This window comes from Podarcis muralis, chromosome 3, assembly GCF_964188315.1.
Source record: "Podarcis muralis chromosome 3, rPodMur119.hap1.1, whole genome shotgun sequence".
In the NCBI taxonomy this organism is placed as follows: domain Eukaryota; kingdom Metazoa; phylum Chordata; class Lepidosauria; order Squamata; family Lacertidae; genus Podarcis; species Podarcis muralis.
In genome coordinates, this window is record NC_135657.1 from 76,614,386 (window position 1) to 76,629,972 (window position 15,587).

Sequence of the window (15,587 nt, forward strand, 5' to 3'; positions counted from 1 at the left end):
AGAGCTAGGAGAGATGCTGTGAGTGAGAGCAAGGTAATAGAAATCTGTGACTATTCACTTTGGAGAAATGTTTAATAATAATAATAATAATAATTTATTATTTATACCCTGTCCATCTAGCTAGGTTTCCCCAGCCACTCTTTATTATTTATTGTATTCATGTTCCACCTTTTTCCCCCCTCCAAGGAGCTCAAGGTGGCATGCATAGTTCTCTCATTCCTCATTTAGCCCCCACAACAACCCTGTGAGTTAGTGAGTGAGTGTGAGTGACTGGCCCAAGGTCACCCAGTGAGCTTCATGGCCAAGTGAGGATTTGAACCCTGGTCTCTTGGGTCCTAGTCCAAGACTCTTATTACTTCGCCATTCTGGTTGCCTTCTAGGGACAGTATAGGGCAATATCAGTTTCTTCTCCTGGTACCCTTTTGATAGTAGCTGAGGAGTTTGTGCTGGGTACCTTGAAAGTTTGATTTATCAAAAAGGTAGTGTATGTAAATTTCATTGTTTTTCTTCTGTAGAATTGGAAGCAATTTTCAGGTGTGGTCAGCCTTCTGAGGGACTGAATCCTGCTGAAATTCAGATGGATATACCTGCAGTGGTTTTCCCACAAGGGCAGTCTTTGCAGTTTATTTTATAGTTATATCCCCCCTATTCTCCAAGGAGCTCAGTTCTGGGATGGGTAAAAAGGGAATTACTTAGTTCCGTATCCAATGCCCTCATTCTGTTAGTCTACACTTGTGCAGTAAGACTTTTTCCCTCCTCCACTCACATGCACCTGCACCCTGCTCTGAAAGGTTGAAGGAATCCACAGAACAGATTTAGTAGGTGCATGGGGAAGGAGAGGGGAAGAGTTCTGTTCTGCAAAGGTAAATCCTGCAAAGGTAAATGGAATGAGAGAGCTAACCACTATGTTGGATACCTGCCTTAATCTCACCTAGTGTTCTGTGGGCAACAATTCTGAAAATCGTAGATATGGCCAGGTGGCCAGGTGGGTCAATGATTTTATTTTTTGCTAGGAACCTTTCAAGTTGATTTGGAGAACTTAACAGGATTTGCTTCCCTCCCTGTGGTTTTGTGGGCAAAGATTTCATTTTGTAGAGGTGACCCTAGGAAAAATTCTAGCAAACAGCACAGAATGGACAAGAAAAAGGCAATACGTTACTGCAAAAAAACCTTCTCCAAAGCACGGTGATTGAGTCCTGGAAAAATATTTCCCTCTGATTAGAAGCTAGACCAGTCAGTAACAAAAAAAAAGCCCGCCTTCCTTCCATTCCCCCAGTTTATATGGCAGTCTTATGGAGAAATGTTTCAGTTTATCACCCACATCATCTGTTGTTGTTGTTGTTGATGATTATGATGATGATGATGGTGATGATGATGATCACTACTTTGGTTCAAGATAACTCACAGTAGCCCCAAATCTGCCGGAAACAGCCCCACTTCAGCTCTTGATTAGGGTTTCGTCGAAACCTTTTGCATATCCCTATCATAAACCATCTGCATTTATCTGACATGGAGCATCCAGATAGCAGTCTGGCATGAATGAGGATGCAATTTAGGTTACCATTTGAGAACAGGTGGAAAATTCAGTAGTCCCATACTACACTGATTGACACTTGAGAAACACAGAGAGACAGAGAGATTGGGGAGTGGTGGTGAAGAGATTTATTTCCTATATCATAAACAAACAAATTCTTCCACCAAGGAAGATCTTATTCACTTCACAGCTGGGACCAGTGCCGCACACATACTGTGTGCTGCTAAATACATAGCTGAGTGAATTGTTGGATCACAGCCAAGAACCTAAACTTATTTCTAGTCTGGAATCTCATTTGCAATAAAGGTGCTTTGAAAATGTGTCCAAGGGACTGGCACCAACAATAACTGGTTTCAAACAGAATAGGTGTCACAGTTCCATCACCTATTCCACACTGCTTGACGCTAGCAAGCCCTTCCTTCCTTCTTCTTTGCCATATTTATCCTTTCATATCACCATTGTTCCAGCCAAGTTACTTAAAGCTAAGACCTGCTCTATTAAAATCTATGGAAGTTTTGTCATTGATGTCTACAGGGCGAGGACTGTATTATAAATCACTAGGGCAAGTACTCCATTACTTCTCTGATCTGTATGCCATATAGCAAAATGTTCAACTTAAAAATAAACCTGGAATAATATTAGTAGTAATTAGTAAGATCTCTTACTTGTATTGCCTTTTCTTCTCCCCCAGTGCTTCCTGTAAATCTTATTGGTTGATTAAGTACAACAGCCTGGGCATAAAACCAGTTCTTTTCTCAGTTGCATGTTAAGTTCCAACTTCCATTGATCGTTGGACTATATAAAATGTGCCCAATACCATTCAGGAAGCAACTGTGTGAGCTGACACGTAGAGGGCTGGACTGTATGAGGCATCTCTCGGAAAGGGTCAGGGCTTCATATGAAAAAGGTAACCACGAGTGGATTTAGTTGTCTGGGAACAGAATGAAGTTGTATTTGCAAACAGCACCTTGTGTATATAAATCCCTTCTGCGGAGTTCTGCAATGCCTCCTCTACAATTACATCTCGACTCTGCATGCAGCTCCTGTGGTTGGTCAGTGACAAATGCCTTGGGCTCATAAAATCAATGTGAAGATTCTGTTTTGCATAACTCTTCCTAATGAATGCTGGAACGTGAAAGGGAGTTGGAACAAGACACCAAACTAATAGTTAATTAGTACTTTCCAGGAGCCGTTTATCATTCCTTTCACGGAGCTGTTTCAAAAGATTTAAGGAGTCCTGGCAATAGGTTCTTTCCATTTACAATACACATGAAATGCATCTTATAACTGATGTAACGAAGCAATTGGGTAAAGTGATGCTCCCCATCCTGGTATGTGCTGCAAGTCAGATGTGTGCTATAACTAAATAGCTCAGTGCATAAAACTGATTTGTTATTTTGCCACTGTCCAGGGTGAGGGGTGTTCATGGGGTACATCAACACTTGTGTGTTCTGTTAGGTGCTATTATGCTTATATGATGTACGGAAGTGAGAGCTGGACCATAAAGAAGGCTGATCGCCGAAGAATTGATGCTTTTGAATTATGGTGCTGGAGGAGACTCTTGAGAGTCCCATGGACTGCAAGAAGATCAAACCTATCCATTTCTTAAGGAAATCAGCCCTGAGTGCTCACTGGAAGGACAGATTGTGAAGCTGAGGCTCCAATACTTTGGCCACCTCATGAGAAGAGAAGATTCCCTGGAAAAGACCCTGATGTTGGGAAAGATGGAGGGCACAAGGAGAAGAGGACGACAGAGGATGAGATGGTTGGATAGTGTTCTCGAAGCTACCAGCATGAGTTTGACTAAATTGCGGGAGGCAGTGAAAGACAGAAATGCCTGGCGTGCTCTGGTCCATGGGGTCACGAAGAGTCGGACACGACTGAACGACTAAACAACATCATGCTTATATGGGAAGAGGGTTGTTTTTTGTTTAGAGGGGGCAAGGTACAGCAAAGGGACCTTATCCCTCTTCTCACTGCAGGAAGCAATCTGTGTGACTTCTTCCCAGCTTCCATTTTCTCCATGTTCTTTTTTTGCTGGGAAAATTGGGTGAAAAAAGACTATATGAAACCTAGTGGCCCCATGTAGGAGACTTAGCCTTTTTCTCCTTCCCATCTGGTCTTGGTCAGAGATTAATGTACTCTTTGCATGGATCCTCACTGATGCACCTTTCTTAAAATTCATTATGTTTTGTTTCTTAATATTCATTTGAAGTTGCTTAAAACAGAGTCTGAGAACTGGTCCATCTGTCTTAGTAGGGTACCCAGATTATCCACAGAGATATTTCCTACCCTGCTATCTATCATCCTTTTAACTGGAGGTGCCAGGGCTTGAATCTAGGACCATCTGCATGCAAAAAAATGAGCTTTGATCTATGGCTCAGGAATGCGTTGCTCCTTATTGGTCTGTGCAACATTTTGCACAAGTTGAGTGCAAACCGCTTTTAGTATCTGTGTGCTTCTTCTTCCCATGAGGGCTAAAAATGTTGTGTTTGCATACGCTACAATACAGGTTATTTTAGTATTGTGTCATGCTTAGCCCTCAAAGTTTACAATATCTTCCCAATCTCCAAAAATACACCACCACCCCTTGAGATTGCACAGTAATCTCAACTCCAGCAAAGTTGTTAATGTATAAAGATAGCATGTCTGACTATACACAAATCTGGATTTCTAGAAAATAAAAATATGCCTACATTTGTTATTTAACAAAGTTATATGTTGCTTAATTGTGAAAATAATCTCTAACTTGTTTATTTTTTTGTAAATGACACTATGCTTAAATAGACTATATGTTTGAATATGCACACACAGTATTTTAACCCTATTATGCCTGCAAAAAGCACTTTACTAATTCAGCAATTGGATTAAATTGACCAAAATTTAACCACCTTTTAAAAAAAAGTTAATTACTTATTTTTTAGTGTAAAAGAATATGAAATTAGTATTACTGCTTGGGCTTGGTATTATTGCATGGGCTTGGTATTTGGGAACTATAATGATCCTCAATGTTAATTCCTATGGGGTCTAATAGATTCCTCCTCCTCCTACTACTACTACACACACTTTTCAAGATTTCCCTGAGTTAAGGCTTCAAAACATGTTGAGTGGCTAACATTATCTGTTCTCACCTTAGCTGCCAAATCAACATGAAGTATCCATTGTGTTGTTAAATGAGAGCTTTCATTCTGCTGGGATAATTTAGACTCCTTTCTCCTCCCACAATACCTTGGATGTAAAGTGTTTAATTTTCGCCATTAGTCTAACTGACACCAAGAGCCCTTTTAATAAAATCCTCAAATTAAATGAAAGTGAGGGAGGCTTAAACACAGCACCTTTGAATTGTATGGAAACACATAGAGCATAACATTGCTTAGCAGAAGAAAACAATACGTTAGGAAAGAGGTTTCCTAGAAATGTGTACTCCTTTGTGGTAGGCTATGAAACCAAAGCAAGGAAAATTGATATGATGAAGAGAAAAACAATGGCTGAGATAGACGATTGTATGAAGTATTTCTTTAAATTGCTGTTGTTATTAGTCATCTAATAATGATGAATAATGACACACTGCACTAGGGCTGATATTGGATCATGCATTGATGATGATGCATTAGTTTTAATCCAGACAAGATGGAGCTGATATTAGAGGCAAAATCAAATACTCTGTCAGTGGTGGAATTTGCCAGAACAAGTGAAAAGTTTTTTTCTCCCCTCACCTTTTACCACATGAGTTTAACTTGAACTCCTACTTCCTGCTGCTGCATAGGTAGGTAGTGGCAACAGCCTGAAATGTCTTTTATTTAGTACATTCATCTATCTAACAATGTGCATATTGCTTAGTCACAGCTGTCTCTAAGTGGTGTACATGAGAACCAATACAATAAATTTGATCTGGCCTTAATAATTCAAGAAGATTGGGATCTCATCACACTGTACATTCAAGATACTGTATTGAAACAATGAAGCCAAGGCATTTTTTTGAAATGCTATAGCTCACCATTGGGCAGGTGTGGGAATCTATAACTGAGTTGAATTTTTGAATTTTCAAACTTTTTGCTCAGTATTGGAGGGAGCATTGGGAGCCAGGGGTGTGCAGAAATCATATGGTTTCTAAGGAGCTTTTATTTTAAAATGTATAACAGGGTCATGCATAGTTGAATGTAAAGAGTCAACTGTCTATGAACTATTGTGAGTTTCTGCTGAGAGTTGTGAAGAAAACTTTAAAAATCCTAATGTAAACCCTAATCAGACATTAAAGCTAGTCACACAAATCAATTGGGGGCCCAGATTCCATGCAGGGTCAGCCCTGGAAAGTCCCAGATCAGATCACAGTTGATCCAAAGTCCTAACTGGGCCCCAGATTAGAGAAGAGGGAATGTGTGCACTGCTCTGCTTTATAAACAGGAGTCATGACATTAGAGGCTGGTAAATTCTTACTGGTCACTTGGTAGACATTTTGCTTCATCCTATCAGAGGACAGTTATAAGTTAATGAGGGAGAAGAATACTATATTGAAATGATTGGGTGTGGGGTGGGTGGGACTAGCTGAAAGGAATAAATAGGCTCAAAGTGAACAAAATGGCTGAAGAGAACGTACTGGTGTGTGATGGTTGGTCAGCTGAAGGAAGAGCTGTGCTAGATTTAGCTGCACCTTAATGTAGCTTTGCTACATACATAATCATTAACTTGGGCTACATTTATAATCAATGGTTTTGCTAATGGCAAATGCAACATTCATACATAGTTGTTTGGCATTATTTAGGTTTGTTAGCATTCATTCTGCCAGCTCAGTAACTTTAGCAACAGTTTCTAATACTTTCTGGTAACAAACAGGAAGATGGAGCATACTAGATTTCTTCTTCATCATCATCATCATCACCACCATCATCATCGTATCAGATCATTGGGGTGAGACATATTAAAGCAGGCATCCCCAACCTTCGGCCCTCCAGATGTTTTGAACTACAATTCCCATCATCCCTGACCACTGGTCCTGTTAGCTAGGAATCACGGGAGTTGTAGGCCAAAACATCTGGAGGGCTGCAGGTTGGGGATGCCTGTATTAGAGCTTCTACAAGATCTTGCCAATATTTTACCAAGTATTTGAAGAGACATGATCGTATGAGATGACAATGTAGCTATATAGGCAGTGCCAACTCAACAACAGGAAAAGCTTTGATGGTAAGAACTGTTTGACAGTAGAACAGACTGTCACGAGAGGTGGTGGATTCTCCTATCTCAGAGATTTTTAAGCAGAGGTTGGAAGGCCATCTGTCATGGATGCTTTAGTTGACATTCCTGCGTTCCAGGGGGTTGGCTCCCTTCCAAGTCTACAATTCTATGATTCTTTGATTATATTTTTGAATTGTTCAGAATGACCATTCCCTCTGTTTGCAAGGGGAAAGGTCATCCTTTAGGTGTTTGGGGAAGGACCAGAGCTCAGTGGTGGAGCAGTGGTAAAGCAGCTCCCTATATTTCTTTCTGTTTGCTATGTACAAACTATGAGATGTTTATGCTCAATGTAGAGGAATTTGGCTGGTGTTGATTTAGCCTAAGATTGGTGGCACAGACCCAAAGAGATTCTATCTCACTGTTAACAAACATGACAACCTTTCTCCCTTTCACTTCATCAGACACTTTTAAAAGTTTTTATTTTTTTATTTTTTAAAAAGCAAGATTACTTTATGGCCTTTTTGTGAATTTCTCCGTGGCATCTTGTGTTTACAGTAGAATCTTTACACCCTGTCACAGACATAACACAAATGCGTGAATATTAAAAGTGTGGGCTGAATACAAAAGATGTGGCTCTGGAAGACTCGGTTGTTTTCTCTTGAAGGGAATTCACATATGAGATGACATGTTTATTTGCATTTGATCGCTGGACAGCTCCCTTCCCAAAATAGCTTTTCAGCAAGTTAATTGTTTTGATCTCAATGTGGGCTGGTAAAGATGACATGTCAGACTCACCTTCCTTTTCTGTCCCCTTCTCCGCACCAGCAAATAATAAGGATGCTTATTTTTTTTAAAAAAAAGGAACCAGAGAAGAATAAAATGGACATCACAAGAACTGCAAGAGTTTTATGGTGGTAACTTCATAATGTAACAAAAAGTGTCCAGAAATGATGAAAGAAACAGAGGCAATCTGCCAACTTTCCACTCAGTGCCTCTCGTAGGTCATTTAGAACACTTTCATATACTCTGAGAAAGCCAATTGACAAATTAATATTGTTATGTACTGTGAAAACAGAATGTGCCCTCTTTGCTAGTGAAAGTATATGAACAAAGCTGTATAGGTAGATTTTTTTAAAAAAACAAATCTTTGCACAAGTTATGCAAGTGTGCAAAACTTTAATCAATCATAAGCTAAGGACCTGACAACAGGTTATTTCCCCAAACAAATAGTTCTGCTGTTCTGTACATGGGTTTTCACACAGATTTCCAGACTGGAGTTGTGGAACCATATTGGGCTTCTAACACAGTAGTAATCCTTTTCATCCTGCTGTGGTCCCAGTCCATTTGGTGGGGGACCACTGATTTTTTTTCTGGGGGTACGCATACCCCTAAACATTTTGTGAATCTTTGTAGTTTTGTCCATTTACTGTATTTATTTTTCCTGATTTGAACTATAAAATGATGGTTTTCTTGAGTCAATATGAGAGCACCCCTAAACATTTTTTTTAGAATAAAAGCACTGCCTGTGTCTGTAATTTGTGTTGCAGAAACAGTCCTATTCTTTTCAATGAGACCACTTTTTATGAAATGCAAATCACAGATTGCAGTGTGAGGTACAGGATAAAGAAAGCACACAATCCCACAGAAGAGGGTTCCGTTTCTGGATAGGATCCACCATACTGGTTATTGGCGTGTGGAGGGGAAACCCTCACATCAGGGCAGAACTATGCAATTAGATAACATCGATTTGCCCAGGCTAGCAAAAGGCATTGCACTGCCACTACACCTCTAATCCTCCTGTGCCCAGCCACCCTTACTCCTCTTTTTATTTGTCATTCGCTCCCCAACCTATGTTTTCAGTGTTTTACTGCTGCTAATTTGACAACGGTGCTGGCAGTCTCTCCACCTCTCTCTCCTCTTTCCCTTACACTGATGAAAGGAGTCCTTCTTCCAAGCAACATAGTCTGGAACAGGTGGCTCAGTAGAGCGGCTGCCTTGCTGCCTTGTGGCTCCAGGAGCTAAACATTAAGATACGTTCCTCTTTGGAAACATGAGATACAGCATAATGAATAACAAACATGCATTTTCCCAACCAAGGGTATGTTGGCTTCCTTATAGAAGCCCAGGAAATACATCAATGATAGGAATTATTTTGGGGAAGGGTTACTAATTTGGCTCCTTTCCTTGAATTTTGAAGACTAGATTAACTCATTCCTATCCCTATCTACCCACCTAGCTAGCTAGCTAGCAGTATAAATATTCAATTGACCTTATTGCTCTTTATTCTTTATGCACCTCTTGTTCACTTGACAGATTGCATAAATTCAGTTCCTTTTTGTAAACAAATGGCAGAAGAACTGCCATCCTCGATGTGTATTAGGTCTGCTCTACTGCTGCTATGTTTGTGCATATACTGTCCTTTCCAAGAGTAACTTGACTGTGGAAAATGAAATATGTCATATGCACTAGAAAAGGATGCATTTATAACTAACTAGAGAAAGAGAAGAAGGGGAAGGAAAAGAACCCAAGGCTGTAAACATTACGCTCTCCGATAAATTGATAGGTACAGAAATCCAAACAGTGATATCAGGTGCTATCTAAAGTGTGTGTTCAACTACAGTCCTATTACATCAAAGATGGAAACAAAAAACAAAACCAAACAGGGTTTCTGAAAAACCTTGTAGCAACCAGTACAAACAAAATGAAGCATAAAATTGATAAGAAAATGGAAGTGGCTTGATTAGATCAATTCTATTAAAAGCACTGAAGGACAATAAATGATTCAATAGAGGTAATCTGCAGTTCAGGTTTACTCAGTAATCCACTGGAGGTCTTTGTCAAAATCTTTTGACAAGCTAATTAAAAGAAGACAGTTATGCAGCTTTGAGTATTTACTTTTCATGAAATGAATCAACCAATCGGCAAACTTGCACATCCATATTTTCCCCTTCAGTAGTGTCATAGTGACCTTTTGCATGAATAAACTCCATCTTCCCCATGATAGCTTCAGAGCAACTTAATATTTAAATAATATACCCTTCTGTAGGAAAGAGAGAATGCAAATTGGGGGTTGTGGGAAATCTGTTCATTGTAACCCTGTTGTTTGCTCAGTGTAAGCTATGTTGAAGAAGAAATGTTTGTGCGTTCATAAAATGAATTAAACTCTACTTTTATCACCACTTGCATCTCTGTATCTTCCATATCCTTTTCCTTTCAGCCACGTGCCTAGAAAACAACTAAATATGGGATAGGGGAAGAGAAACTGCAGTTCTTAGGCAAGATTTGAATTATTCCTTTTGTCTTTACCATATCTAAATAGGACTTTCTCCATGACTTAGGTGGATAGTGTGTGTGTGATGGGGAGAAATCCAATTCAGTTCACATTTATTTATTTTTATGTATTAATAAAAATATTTTTGTACTGCTATTAAAAAAATCAGAGCTGTTTACAATTATAGATAAAACCAAATAATAGAATCCATATAAAAATGTTAAAATCAGAAATCAGCTGTTATGAAAAGATGCAAGATTTAAAGGCAAACCTACCCGATTCACACTTTGCCAAACAATGCAAGAAAACACACTAATCCTTTGAAATTTGCCCTTCTCTGAATTTTGCAGTGCAGTTTTCCAGCCAAGTAATGTATCAAGAAATTTCAAATATTCGGTTAAAGTGTGCATAAAATGCCTATATTGAATATAACATAGAAAGATGCATCATGTTTGGGGAAACTGCTTTGTAAAAATGTATCTATTAGGCAAATTGCATACAAGAATGTGTATATTAGGAGAAATGCATACGAAAATTATGGTGAATTTTCACGAGAACTTTAAAAAAATCCATCATCATCACCACCAGCACAAATTGATGTGGAAATGTGGAGTACTGAACTCATTGGAAAAATGAGAAACTGAAAATTTGCCTATCCCTAGTTGAGTAGAGAAGGCATGATTTTAATATATATACAATTAAATACACAAGCAAGTCTCTTTGGTCACACTGAACTTCTGGAGCAGTGCCACCTACTATTTTTGTCTGCATACTAAGAAGGGATGGCCATGTTTTTAAACACTCCCACCATCTTCATACAAATCAATATCTCTCATTGAGTTATGTGGGAGAAGGTTATGAGCTTCTACTCAGGGAGACTGGAAATATGGAAGGAAAACTCTCCCCTACCTCACCTGATTTGGGGATAATCAGGGTCCACAGTGAGACAGAGCTTTGCTTCACCAAAAAACCCCAAAACCCATCCGCACCCAACTATACCTTTGATTGTCATCTGTTTATCTTCTCCATGAGCATCATGAGCAGCTCTTCAATTTTGGGTGTCATAACAATTATAGTCCACTGCACTGGTGATAATACCACTAATTTTAAATAACAGCAGATGGAAAAGTGCAAGACTGGGTGGTGAGGAATTGCTTCATTAGCTGGGGTTCCTTAAGTGGTGCCTACATCCTTTGCATAGTCATGGAGTAAACTGCCTCAATCCAATCTACACGGTTTGTGTTGTCTCCTGTACTGAAGCACCATTTAATGTAGGAAAAGGAGTTTTAATTCAATTGTACTACACGGGATGTGAATGTTATTGAGCTGAAAAGAATGGGGGAATAGGGTCATTTGGAACTTCACACATAGCAATAAATTTGTTCTCCTTTTGGCAAAACTGGTTTGTTTTTTTTCTGATGAGACTGGGCCTCCTTCCCAAACATACTGAACGGCATCACTCTTTGAGGTGCATCACAGCAAGAACCCCATTGACTGCAGTCCTTTCAAGGTTCCCTCTGTGTGAAAAGCATCCCACCATGCCAGAGAAAAGGCAAACATAGGGAACACATTCTGCCAAAATCAAGAGAAGAAAGGCAAAGCATTTTTGTGTTTACCATATGGTGTGGTAGCTTCTAGTGCCTTCTGTACTTAAGCATCAGGAAAAAGAAAAGAAAAGCTGTTATCCCTGAGCTAGGAGTATGAAAAGCATTATTTCCAAATATACTATTCCTTGTCTCCTTGGCAATGCCACCTCCTGCCCAAAACAAGAATCCAATAGTCTGTATTTATCAGTGGCCAACTTCATACATGCCCAAGAAATCTTAAGACAAAACCGCCAGATAATAGAGTTCTATGCATCTTTCAGTACCTGCATTTTTGGTATTTGTATTTGTGTACTGCTCACAGGAATAGCACCAAAGTACACTCTGGTTCTACTGGCATTGCAGATCTACAGGGAATGCAGATCAATCTTCTAAGCTGGCCATCAATCGTAAGATGCTTAACAGAAATGAAAAATATAAGGGTGTTCAAATGAACACAGCTGTGTACTTTACTTCATCCCTCTTCTGAAGGCTGAACGTTCAACCAGCAGAAGAAAAGGCCCTATGCATGTCTTAGTATCCCCCTTCTGTGGAACAGCCGTATGCATGAAGGTCAGTGCCTGCGTATAGCATAGCCCCTCCTCATGCTCATCACAGGGCATATTAGTGCTGGCGTGTGTGGCTCTGGCTGTGGGGGGCGGGGCGGGTAACAAATGTAGCCTTGTGACTTCATCACACGTAACACAGGAGGGGTTCATCTGAACCTTCCTAAGTTCTTTAGGATAACTGGATTAACCAAATATAAAACAATAAGAGATACTGAAGGCAAACTTTAGGGAAGTTTTTAATGTTTGATGTTTTATTGTGTTTTTAATATCCTGTTGGAAGCCTCCCAGAGTGGCTGGGGAGGCCCGGACAGATGGGCATGGAATAAGTAATAAATTATTATTATAATGTTTCTGTACTAGCAGCTAGTTCCTACCTCAGCAGTGTCTTCTTAATTATTTACCCACTACATTCAAATTTTGTAGCTGGTAGGTTTCAAAAATTCACAAAAACCGAATCACAAAAACCCCCAACAACAGAAGACTTTGAGTTGGATACAGACTTAGTCATACTGAGCAGAAACACTGAAATAAAAATAACTTTAGTAATCACAGACTGACTTGAGCCTCGTTAATAGTACTACGTAACTTAAATGACCAATTTATATGCATGTATGTATTTAACAGCATTTATATACCACCTCATAACTGTGGGATAACCAGTCTCATATAACCAATATGCTTAAGTCTAATTAATGCATGAAGGGGTTAAGACCATAGTGTAAGCTGTCCTGCCAAGCTTAGCGAGGTCACTGCCCCTCACCTTGGGGGGAACGGTTATCAAGGTATTTATTTTTTCATTCCACCATGTGAACCCTACCAGTAAGGAGGTCTGAGTTGCTCCAGGCTCAGACTCATTGACTTACACAAGCCATCTTTGTGTTTCTATATAAATAATTTACAAACCTTCCCCACTTTGGAACCTAAGTTTTGCTTTCTGTGTTTTCTTCCTGCTGTATGGAAAAGCACACAAATCTCACCTTTGAAGAGTTTGTAAGGAAACCATTTTTAACTTACCAAATGTGTGATCTCTTTCTAAGCTAAGGGAAAATGGGAATTTTGGAAGCAACTTAGAGGGGATATTTTAAAAGTCTACAGACTTATATTTCCATGCTTTACTTCATTGAATAGTTTGTGATTCTAAATTTCTACTGGGGTTCTCTCATGAAAGAGTTCTTGCCCCAAACCTGAATCTTGGGATCCAGGAATTCTCATTTTGCTTACCTATTTAACAATAACAATAACAATAACCTCCCCATAAGCTTTGGATCACTTACAATAAATGCACATAAATAAATAAAATTATCAGTACTTTTAACACTTACAAAGATTCCATTGAGGTGTTTCCTTACACAACTCAAAATAAGTGTCCTTCTGCTTAGTGTTATTAAATCCATTTCAGCAACTGATAAAGTCAGTTATATTCTATGCACGTTCATGCTCTTAAAATATAAATATGGTAGTCTTCAAGTGCTACAGGGACCAAGTCATTAAAAAAAAAAAGAACAGTCACATATTAACACTGCTCTGAACTTGACTCACATTTTGTTTGTGCTTGCGTTCCTTTTTTGAATATATATATATATATATATATATATATATATATATATATATAGTTGCTCACATGAGCTCCATGTAGCGGATGTGGACTGGCAGTGCACAAACTAGAGGACCCTTGCAAAGTTTTGGCAAAGGGCCACTGTATGTTCCCAGCAATGGTCTGACATCTAGCTAATAAATCTTTAAACAGGGTTTCTAGGAAAGATGCCTGAGGCAAGGCTTGTGAGGCTTATGAAAGAAAAGGGAGAGGGAAAAATACAACCCTTCAGATGTACATAATGCGGCAATGCTGTGCAGAGGTTTGCCTCTTGTCTCATATCTCCAGAGTATTTTGAACCTTATTTAGCGAACCTTATTTAGGACATGCATCATTTAAACCAATAATACAGGCTAAGGCTATGCTTCTGGTGAGAAGAAGGCTTTTTGCTTATATATTTCCTCATTTTATAGCAATCTCATATGCTTCATCCTTTTATGACACTAATGGAACCACCAATAAAAGTAAAAAGTAAAGGGCTCCTGGATGGTTAAGTCCCGTCAAAGGTGACTATGGGGTAGCAGTGCTCATCTCGCTTTCAGGCCGAGGGAGCTGGCGTTTATCCACAGACAGCTTTCCGGGTCATGTGGCCGGCATGACTAAACCACTTCTGGCACAATGGAACACTGAGACAGAAGCCAGAGCACACAGAAACGCCATTTACCTTCTCACCGCAGCGGTACCTATTTATCTACTTGCACTGGCGTGCTTTCAAACTGCTAGGTTGGCAGGAGATGGGACAGAGCAACTGGAGCTCATCCTATTGTGGGAATTCGAGCCGCCGACCTTCTGATTAGCAAGCCCAAGAGGCTCCGTGGTTTAGACCACAGCACCACCCGTTTCCCTGGAACCACCAGTGCTGGACTTTGGATCATTGTGGTCCTTGGGTTTGTGGAGTAAGCGTTATATTTATATACTTCTATCCACACTATTTTCTTTATCTTAGGGAAGGAGACCTTTGAACTATTTAAATGTTCAGACCTGACTGCTTGTAAGCATAGGAAACGTGTTGCCAAAATTACCCAGGTCTTCTTTCAGCATGTTTAGTTCATTTGTCTTAAGGGCTTCAAGCCAGGCCAGATTAAGTGTGATGTTTCTCGTTTGGTGTTGGTTTTCATGGCTGAATTTTTAAAATGCTGAAGCAAGGGTAGGTGAGAGCAGGACTGGAACCAGCATAAGGGGAAGGGAGCTTTAACCCTTTACCTGCCCCGCCCCCCATGGTTCCAATCAGAACCACATTTTATTTGCAATGCTATTCACACTGGTGCCAATGGGACCTTAGCAGACAGTATGTTGGGGCTGCATCCCTCACCTGGCCTCCCTCTGCCTGAGTTGCTACCGCATACCTCCCACATGTTGCTCTGGGGGTTCTCTTGATTCTCCAGAACAGACTTGGGGGAGGGGGAGGGGCACCCAGGGAAAAGTAGGAAAGCCCCCTTGTGCTCCCTCTGCAAGTGTGTCAATGTTCCTTGAATGTGCACCATAATCCTGTCTTTCCTCTTCCCCTTTCCTGTCTCTCACCTCTCCATCCTAGTATGCAGCCAGAGGGAGGTCAGGCAAGTGGTATAGCCTCATCACACTGACCAATATTGCAATGAGATATCCATCTTTCCCTGCCCTATGACCATGTTGTTCCTATTGGAGCTTTTTGAAAGTAGACAGGAAAACCACCAGGTGACACAGGCAGCTCCACTGTCACTAAAGTGGTAGCACAGAACTCCTCAGCCCCCTCAGTTGGAATGCTTTTTCACATGACTTCTGAAGCCTCCTCTAGCCAATAATTTAGTTCCCCACATTATCCTCTTCTTCTCACATGAAGAAAATAAGTTTCTGGTTCACATGTGTGAACTGCTGTTTACCCTCC